Consider the following 11,032-nt stretch of genomic DNA (forward strand, 5'->3'; position numbering starts at 1 on the left):
TCCATTTTGGACTTCAGAGCTGTGAAGGCCAAACCCATGTGAAACAAAAGCCAAGTCCTCTTAAATGTAACTTTTAGAGGGAAAAGATAGAAAAAAATCCTTCCTTTAACCTTGCCTTTGCTGATCACTTATGCGTTGTAGTTCTGTAGCATGTGCTGGCCGTGTGCCCCTCAGGGTCTATGCAGAGGCAGGATTGCTGTACAGAAGTTCTCAGGGATCACCTCTCATTACTAGGTGTCTGAAAGGTGACTTTTTGGTAGATCGCCTCCACTTAACTTTGATAACCAACTCATCAGATAATGTGAACTTAAAGCAGCTCCAGTGCCTAAAGGGGCTGCAGGAAACCTGGAGAGGGGCTTGGGACAAGGGCCTGTAGGGACAGGCCAAGGGGAACGGCTTTAACCTGCCAGAGGGGAGACTGAGATGAGCTCTTAGGCAGAAGCTCTTCCCTGTGAGGGTGCTGAGGCGCTGGCACAGGGTGCCCAGAGAAGCTGTGGCTGCCCCATCCCTGGCAGTGTTCAAGGCCAGGTTGGACACAGGGGCTTGGAGCAAGCTGCTCCAGTGGAAGGTGTCCCTGCCTGTGGCAGGGGTTGGGGCTGGATGAGCTTTGAGGTCCCTTCCAACACAAACCAGTCTGGAATTCTGTGATTTTCACTGATCTCTTATGGAAGGATCCCATTGTTATCTGGGGGCTGAACAGGCTCAAGTACACTGGATTTGTACAGAATTAATAAAGGATCTTTGCTGTCAGCTGAAGCTGAATTCTCACTGCACACAAAGGACTGAGACCCGCTCATGGATCTTTGAAGGGTTATGAAGGTTTCAAGCACAGGCTTGCCAAAGAAGGCCAATAAACTCAGACAAACAGCACAATGTGTCATTTTCTTTATTGCTCTAAACAGAAAAATAAGAAGAGAAATCCTCCACACTTCGGTATTATTTAGTATGGAAACCTTCCAATGTTGCAGCATCTGGAGGACAGGACAAGCTGTAGCCCTGAGGCAGCCTTGACTTGCTGCGAACCCTTGCAAACATGCTGAGAACAACATGCAGGCATAGAGAGTTCTAAAGTCATCAAGGACAGGGAATTCTGTGCTGATTATCAAAACAAAAGGGATTTTTTGAAGCGTCCTCTACAACATGGTGATACAGAAAATCTGCCTCCAAATCCATTCTACAGTGACTAAGGCAGTTTCCATCGTTGCAGCACCCATTAAATCCAGTGATGCTAAACATACCTTGGGCCAGACACAGCCATCGCAAGGGACAAGAGAGAGAGTGGGGACAGAGGGAGAACACAGCATTAAGGAGGGAGGAAGAGCTCTGGTACTGGTGAAGCTCAGCACAGAGACCCCCTTCCCAGGACCCTGCAGTACCGAAGGTCATTAAGCACAAGTTCAGCTCCTGTAATGTGGTTGCATTTGAAGAGTAGCTCTAAATCCAGTTATGATTCAACATTAAACACAGCACTCGTGATGAAATCCAGGCTGTCTGACATGGCTTGGACTGGGACATTCAGTGCAAGGCTGGAGCTGTGTTACTCATGAAATGAGCTAGCTAAGACTATACAGTTCCTCATGTTAACACAGTTACAAATGGGTGCTCCAAACCTTGGGGGTGGCTTCGGCATCTTGTTTTCACAGGATGTTTGTCTCCTGTAGAAGTGAGCATGAGAAGAACGTGCAGAGGCCGAGGAGACTGTACCACACCTACCACACATCTGCTGCAGGGACAAACCTCACTACTGATTAGAGCACCTGGATTGTCAGTGTGGTTTAACATTGTCAAGGTCAAGGGAAGACTGAGTGAGAGGAGAGGAACCACTGCAGGCTTTCACAATTCTAGGCAATCAGAAAGTGTGACTGGAGAAACTCCTTGGAATTTGCACTTGGTGAGTCAGGATAATCTCCTGGGAAGGCTGGGAGATGGCTCCCAGAGAGCAGCTCCTCCTGTTGGGTTTGCTGGCTTGATCTGTGGATCTTCAGCCTCGGATTTAAGCAAAGCAAAACCCAGAGGATGAACACATAAGTGTGTATAACAAAGAGCAGAAATCGGTGCATATGTCCGATGTTGCACAGGTTGGTTTGTAGGAATAGAGAAGCTACTGATGATAAAAGAGTTGGAAGCATTAAAGCTCAACAGATTTTGAAAGTAATAAACAGTCGCTACATGTATTACTAAACTTATCACTACTAAATATATCTGTGAGCAGTCTCCACTCTATATTGGTATGTAAATGTACTTTTTACCACATTTAGAGTCATGTTCATTCACTCAGAAGTTTCCCAAAATTGTAACAAACTTGATGGAAACTCAGTAAAGCGCTTGCAAGTCCTCATGACAATATTCTGCTTTATAGAAATGCAACCAGAGATTTTAAACCATCATTTCTTTTGCCATGCAGTGTGTTATGAGTGCTCTGGAGTACAAATGGTCATATTCAAAGGCTGGAAATCCTTCCACTTTGGTGAATGAACTCAAATCCCAGTTTCCCAACTGGCACCCAGTGACGGATGCTTTTCGGGCGGTAACGACCCCTCTGAACACATTAACAGGCCATTAACAGCTCCTCTGCTCTGCAAGGCTCCCACTGTGCGCACAGCAGCTTGTGCAGGTGTACTTGACACTGCAGCTGCCAGTGGCTGAGCCCCTGGGGACAGCCATCAGGGAAGAGGCCCTGCTGAGCAGCACCAGGACTCAGGCGTATGAACCCAAAGGGCAGGCTGTTAATGGGGACAGGAAAGGAACCAAACCGCAGCCCTGTGCCACCCATGAGAGCAGGGGGACCCTCCCTGTGCCAGGAGGCCACGGTGTGGGGCACTGGAGCCCTGCGGAGTCCACTCCCTCATGCCATGGTGCTGATGGCATAGGTGGCTCTGACACCTCCCTTGAGGAACGAGCAGCTCGCGCTGTGTGTGACACCGGGGTAAGTTTAGAACAGTGTCACTGTTTCCTGGCATGGGGACAGATGCTGTGCACTACATGTGGTGTGTCTGCCCTGTCAGGTACAGCAGGGAGGCTCTGCCTTTAATGCTTGGAGGCCAAATGGAAATCAGAACATATAATAATAATAATAATAATAATCAGTTTCTTTTTCCCATAAGGCCAGGGGCTGTGCAGTGGTGCAGACCCTGCAAACCTGAGGCTCTGAAACCCATGGCCTCTATGGTACCAGCTCTCACAGCCACAGCCACATATGCATTCCCTGAGTCCCTGAAACAAACAGCTCAGGGACTGCTAGGACTCCCCGGGACCTGGAAGCCCATGTGCCAGTGAAAGGTTCAGACGTGGGTGACCCCAGGCAGGCTCAAGTTCTCATTGTTGCTTGAGAAGAAGCTGCAATGGAACAGGCTCTGATGGACTGCTGCTCCTCTTCGGAGTACGTAAAGCCTGGGAGCACTATCACAGAATCATAGAACAGTTAGGGTTGGAAAGGACCTTAAGATCATCCAGTTCCAACCCCCCTGCCATGGGCAGGGACACCCCACACTAAACCATGGCACCCAAGGCCTCATCCAACCTGGCCTTGAACACCGCCAAGGATGGAGCATTCACAACCTCCCTGGACAACCCATTCCAGTGCCTCACCACCCTCTCAGTAAAGAATTTCTTCCTTATATCCAATCTAAACTTCCCCTGTTTAAGTTTTAACCCATTACCCCTTGTCCTGTCACTACAGTCCCTGATGAAGAGTCCCTCCCCAGCATCCTTGTAGGCCCCCTTCAGATACTGGAAGGCTGCTATGAGGTCTCCACGCAGCCTTCTCTTCTCCAGGCTGAACAGCCCCAACTTTCTCAGCCTCTCTTCGTACAGGAGGTGCTCCAGTCCCCTGATCATCCTCGTAGCCCTCCTCTGGACTTATTACCACAATGCAATTCTTTACTGGGTAGAGGCTTTGTCACATTTAGTACCACCAACACTACCCCTATGCACTAATAAAAGGGATTCCTTGCTTGATTAGCATACACAATAGGTACACAATGTGCCATGGCATTAGATACAAGGCAGAAGCTCTTCCTTTGAGGGTGCTGAGGCGCTGGCACAGGGTGCCCAGAGAGGCTGTGGCTGCCCCATCCCTGGCAGTGTTCAAGGCCAGGTTGGACACAGGGGCTTGGAGCAAGCTGCTCTAGTGGAAGGTGTCCCTGCCTGTGGCAGGGGTTGGAGCTGGATGATCCATAAGATCCCCTCAGCCAACACCAGTGTGATTCCATGATTTGTACTTGCTCTGCCCACAGGAAGTGTGTTTCTAGGGCAGTTTGCTTTTTGAATCTGGCAAAATCATCAGCTGGGAGCGTTCCACAGAGGGAGCGACTCAGGAGGCAGAAGGGAAAAGGGATGGGGCAGCAAACAAAGGAGAGGCAAAGCACTGACTCACTTACTGACAGAGAAGTGACTTCACTGGCACTGGTGACACAGCTTCAGTCCAGACAAACGAATTCTGACTAATGTTGCAATAAGCATATAGATTTTACAGCTACAGCTGGAAGGACAGCTCCGGTTCTCTGTTCCCAGCCAGGACACTGACTGACAGCTCAAGGTGCAGATTTGGGAGTGCTCTTCCCAACTGTAAATGGGTAACTGTGAATTTCAGCTCATTGCTGTATTAACCACTTGCACTGACTGCCTTGTGCAGCCCATGGTTAATATCATCACCCTCATCCACTGAGTCCTGTAACAATCCTTGGCCACCCCTTATGCTTTCCTTGGGTTTTGTATTCTACCTTAGAATCTCTTTTGAAAGACTCAGAGTGCTGCAGATGCTTATGTATGGTCATGCAGTGCACGCGAATACAGGCATACCACAAACACACTTCTGGCAGCAGCAAGAATACAGGGTTTAATTCTTAACAGTTTAAAGTATTTGGTAGTAGGGATTTTTGTGAGGTTAAGGAAATGTCAAACAAACAACGTCCATCAGCAAAGCCCTGGGGCCGCTGTCCTGCCTCCAAAGAGCAGCTACTCACTGTCTCAGCATCTTGTTTTGATTTCTTCATTTCTACTTGGGAAGCTCCTTTTAACTCCCGCCCCCCTTCCTTTCACCACTGCTGTGTGCTGTTTGATGTGCTGCTCCAGCTTCTTTTCCCGGCGGGATCTAAGTAAACACGGTAACACTGTTCCAGTTGCTCTATATTCATTGGCCCTTCTGTTCCCAGTTTCAAGTATTATAGCTCATTTCTGCCAAAAACAAGTACAGACCCAGGGAGCAAAACGAGGACACGCTGTGGCCTTGCCTTTGCTAATGTGCACCCGGTGGGGCACGTGCCACGTGGGGGTCTGGCACTGTCCCACACTGGCTTGCACACTTGCAGGGATCTATGGAATTAGTTCATTATTGATGTCACACCACATCACCCACCTCACTCAGTGCAGAAGCTCGAGGGTGCTCTGGGGAGAGCTGAGGGTTTGGTAATGCCACAGACTGGATTTGGTGGGTCGTTGGCACGGCTGCTATGGGAGCTGGAAGGCTTTGAGGGAAGAAGGCAGCACAATGGCAAAGGACAAAAGGAGAGGAGTGCAGTGATTCAAGGGGGGAATGCTGAGCGGGTTCAGCACAAGCAGTGGGTGAGATGAAAGCATGTTGACAAAATAGGAATCTTAAGGGACTACTGAGCTGCCCGAGGGCAGGAGGCTGAGCCATCTGCAGCATACATGCAAATGCTGTTTGACTGTCTTGCTTTAAATGTAAGATCATGTTGGGCAGCAGAAATACAAAAGGAATGCTGCGGAGCAGTGCTCTCCAGTGCAGAGGAACATCGACACAGAAAGAGAGGCAGTGCAACAACAGGGCTGAAGTACCAATGGCTGCTAAATAATGGGTTTACTGCACTTGTACTTGACTTGTCTGGCCATAGCCCTGGTACCTGCAACTGCCTCTCTTCCATATTACAAGACAGTGTAATATAGTGTGTTTTTCCTTAAAGCTGATTAAATTTTTCCGTGACTTACAGACATCTGTTATGAACTATGTTCTGAGATTACAGCTTGAACATGCTTGTACAGTTGGTCCAGTTACAGCCTCATACAAAGATAGTGCAAAGTGGAGCAAACCAACACAGCTTGCACTCACAAAACAGAACATTTCCAGCTTTCCCCATAGACATTAAAACTAAAGAGAAAAAAGCCCTGAAATTCAATTTGAATACATTCTAAAACCAGCACCAGCCCCATTTTACAGGCTCTAAAACCTGGGGACATGTTCACACATAAACTCTCAGAAAGAGGAATGGTTTCAAGTGTTTTCAGGTATTTTCCAGCCCTGCTGACAGACTCGAACAACTGAGACAAGTGTAAATTCAGGCTCTGGGCTGAGCCTGTCAAGGTGAGGCCATCAATCACCTGAGATCTCTTCAGTTCATTTTGCACAAAGGACCAGAGGTGCTCAGTTTCTGGCCAGCCCTTGGCTCACACTCTCTCTGTTCAGATGATACAGAGGTACAATAACATCACTGGTTTATTATTGAAACTAATTATTACTAATACATTAGGAATTGCTTTAGGAGCATGCTTCGAGGATGGATGTTGCACTGTACATGAAGGAGCCAATGCATGTAGCTCAGGGACAAATGTTGAAGCACTTGTGAGTCTCTTTTGAAAGGTTTTGAGGTTTGTTTAATAAGGCTGGAATTAAGTTGCCTTCTTATATCTACTTTAACCACAATGCTTCTTTATTGGGGCACAAGATTTCTTTACTTGATACGATAGCAAAAATGAAATTAATACTTTCTTAATGACAAAATAAATAGAAGTCATCAATTGCGTTATATAGCAACAATTTTAGCACTCACCTTGTAGCTTCACCCTTTACTTCCATTATCCATTCTTCCACTATCTGAGGTGTAGGGTCCTGTTTCTCAGCTCTCTTGTTCATGGTGTGGTAACTGATGTTATCAGGTGCACATGGTGCATTTTTGGGTATCTACAGCAAAATGGAATGGTAACACACTATCTGGAGATGGCAGCGATTAAAACCTGGTTGCACATTGAGTTCAAAGCATGATGAAGGCTGCAGTTCTCTGCAGTGATGGCTGGTGGACAGTGCCCACTGGAAGCACTGTGGCTGGCGCTGGGCTACTGGGCTCTGGGGACACACGTGTGGGAAGACACTTCCTGTGTGTCTTCCCAACTTGTCACACAGCAGGAACAGGCTTTGGTTTCTGTAGCAAGGTTTAATACAGAGCCCAGAAAATCAAACCCCAAAGCTGTGAGAAGGCTGCGCTGGAGCACCTTGGGTTTTAGTACAACAATACTGGTGCTGTGGAGCACAGTGACTATGCTCATGAGCCCTGCTGAGGCTACACTGGTTGAAGTCAGAGTCCTACAACTCAGTTCTGCATCTTGTACTCCTATGTGTTATTGCCTTCAATTAGAGCTGCAACTTGGTGCTAACCTGCTTAAGTGTTAACCAGGTTAAGTGTAACTTGGAGCATCCTGCTCTAGTGGAAGGTGTCCCTGCCCATGGCAGGGGGCTGGAACTGGATGAGCTTTAAGGTCTCTTCCAAACCATTCTCTATGATTCACAGATGAAACACAGTATTTATTTTGTATTTACTTACAAGAGTCTTGCTTCCCTCAGATCTGCGAATAAAAACCAGAGAAACCAAATCCTTTGAAATGGTTTAAATGCAGATCAATGGTGATGCTTTACACAAGCTCCTGCCATAAAGTGAGAAACTTAAAAATGCCTCTTAATGCCTTAAGAACAACCTACATAGCCCCGAGCAGCACCCACCCTCCTGTGGGGGGGCAGGAACATGCCAGAATGTATAGATGTATGTTCATCATAGAATATTGCATTAGCAGTAACTGTGGATGCAGCACAGTCTGTCATCCAGCATCTGTCCTGTCACTTTTTTCTGGGTAGATATGTGTTTTCCTTGAGAGCTTGATCTCATATTACTGAAGAACAGGAAACCACCATTCCAACATGAGCAATGTGAAAACTGGAGTATTTAGGGTTAAACAAAGGAACGTGCTTTGTAATGCTCAAGGAATATGAAAACTGCTCCTAACAAGATGATTGGAGAGCAGAGAAATACACTACATATGAGAGTGAAAAGTAAAGACAGCGACTGAAGCTGTGGGAGCGTGTTGCAAAGCTGTTGGTTGAGTGCTCCAGCACAGGCAGCAGGAGCCACAGCCACGCAGGGCTGGTGTGTGGTCCTATGGAGCCATTGCGTGCTCAGCCCGTGTGCATGCAGGAAACTGCCATCAACACCCCTTCAGTCCACACAGCATCCCATCCATACACAGGGGTTGTTATCACTGTGTACGTGCATCACACCACTGTATGTACACAACATGCTCTTTTGTTTTGTTTTGTTTTTAAAGAAGAAAAGACGTTTACAGGAGAAATTCAAGTACTCTCAGTGTGTGAGCACATCATCCTCCACATTTCATAGAGCCACAAGATAGTCTGGGTTGGAAAAGACCTTCAAAGCTCACCTAGTCCAACCCCCTGCAATGAGCTGGGACATCTTCCACTAGGTCAGGTTGTTGAGAACCACATCCAGCCTTGAATGTTTCTGTGGGCAACCTGTGCCAGTGTTTCACCGCCCTCATTGTACAGAATTTCTTCCTCACATCCAGCCTGAATCTCCCTCTTTTAGTTTAAAACCATCACCCCTCATCCTACGGCAGCAGGCCCTGCTAAAATGTCTCTCTCCATCTTTCTTACAGGCTCTCAAGAACTGAAAGGCTGCAATAAGGTCTCCCCTGAGCCTTCTCTTGTCCAGGCTGAACAAACCCAACCCCAAGTTATTTATGTGGGAACATGGAAGCAAAATATGTAAATGCATCAGGTAAAAGCATACTTGTTCCTTCTCTTGTCAGTCAAAATTCAGTTCTGTTCAACGCTAACTGGATTTCTGTGGTCCTAAAAGTAACCAGTCGGGTTGGCAAAACAAAGCCCTTCCTGCGCAGAGAAAGCAGAGAGCAAAGCCTCAGCGGGAGAAGAGAACACCCTGGTAGCTGTTATCCATTCGGAAGGTTCTCAGAGCTTCAGCAAGAGCTCAGGGAGCTAGTTTTCAGTGAAAATCAATTCAGTCTGACCCCATATTCAGACATGACCCCTGCTGATTATAGCACAAAGAGGCATTTTTCTCACAACGTGCACCCGCAGCCCGCACACATAAAACCCACCCTGCAAACCTCTTCCTGCACCACAGAGAAACTTTGCTTTGGCTTTACTTCTGCGGCAACACTGGCCAAGACGTTATCACAGATGGAAGCATTACATTGATGTATCTCTAACTTCCAGGGCAATAAGGGCAGCAGTGAACAACCACAGGCTAGAAAAATCAGGTTAAAATGTGTGGTAACCTAAACCTGGGTAACAACTCCATTGAAGATCATAGAATCCCAGCCTGGTTTGTATTGGAAGGGACCTTAAAGCTCCTCCAGCTCCAACCCCTGCCACGGGCAGGGACCCCTTCCACTAGAGCAGGTTGCTCCAAGCCCCTGTGTCCAACCTGGCCTTGAACACTGCCAGGGATGGGGCAGCCACAGCTTCTCTGGGCACCCTGTGCCAGCGCCTCAGCACCCTCACAGGGAAGAATCAATGAACTGTGACACTAAATCTGGACAAATTCCTTGTTACCACTGAGCGACGGAATTCATTTTCATTTTAAACCTGCTGATATCTCACAAAAGATTGGGAATCTTCCTATGCTTCCAGGGTTGGAAGGAGCATGTTCAGCAGCCATCAAACTGAGACGCAAGAATTCCTCAGAGCAAGAGAAACACTCCCCGAGCATCCCAAGCTCCCTCAGTGATCATCTCGAGCTGCCTTACTCAGTGTCTTTGCTACAGTTCGTTTTCACACCACAGCATTGGAAAAATCGTGTGTATCCATTTTTAGCACCTCATCTCTTGCAGCGCCGCATTATGAGGAATGAATCTAATGGCAAAGCCAACGGGACAGGAGGTTTTGGATTTTAGGTTTAATATTTTGTTACTTTGGAGAGAAAACGTCTCAGGCCTTTCACACAGGCTCAGGAGAACCAGAAGCGAGGTCCCCTCTCCCATATGCCCTTCCATATCCATATGTTTACAAATCCCTGGAGGAACCAGCAAATCCAGCTGACTTCCAAGTCAGTTTGGCAGCGGCTGCATCTCACAGTGGAGGCGTTCGGTGATTTCAGACTCCCATTTCCACACACACGCTTCTGTTCCAACGCCTCCGAGAGCCGCTTCCTGGAGCCACCAACAGGTTTCCAACAGCATCGTGAAGGATATGGCGACTCCCACACTGCACATGGGGCTCCTGCAGGAGCCAGAGTCCACACGGGTATCTGAGATAGGGTCAGCAAAGCCATCGCTGAGGGGATGCTGCTTCGAGTCCTGGATTTCTCCTTTTAAGTTTTAAATTTGAATGTATGGACTATATGGAAAATAAATCAAAGGCTGTCACTGGTGGATTGGGGGTTCCCATGTCCTACCTTGCTGGTGTCTATTACATACCATATCTGCCCTTGTAGGTAAGAATCTAAATGCTTCTCTTCTTTCTTTCCTCAGCTTTGCCTGGCTGCACCATTCCCAAAGCATTTCTTTACTGCTGAAAAGGTGGATTTGTGTCAGACTTTTAAAGCCATACCTTTAAGAAGTCAATGTTATTACTCTTGTTATGATACTTATTAGACATACTGATTCCTAACAAAATGAAACAAAACACCGGGGGCCTTTTCAAGAAGCATTAACTTACTCAAGGAAGATGAGAATTATGAAGACCCACCCTCATTTCCCAGTTCAGTGGAGGAAAATAGCAGGAAAGAGCAGGACACAGATCTGAATTAGAGCCATGCAGAGCAATGAAATGACTGGTAACAAGCACTCAGCTTATCTCTGGGCTATAGACTAAACTTGGTAAGCTTCGATAACAAGTAGAGCTGAGTGAACATAAAGAAGTAGTAGACAGTTGTACCACAAGAAGTCCTACTGGATCACATAATCTGACCCATCATATTTTTAGGGTGCATCAGTTAAGGCCTCATTAATACCTACTCATTATATCTATTCATTAATATTTACTCTCATT

This window comes from Psittacula echo (assembly GCF_963264785.1).
Source record: "Psittacula echo genome assembly, chromosome: 6".
In the NCBI taxonomy this organism is placed as follows: domain Eukaryota; kingdom Metazoa; phylum Chordata; class Aves; order Psittaciformes; family Psittacidae; genus Psittacula; species Psittacula echo.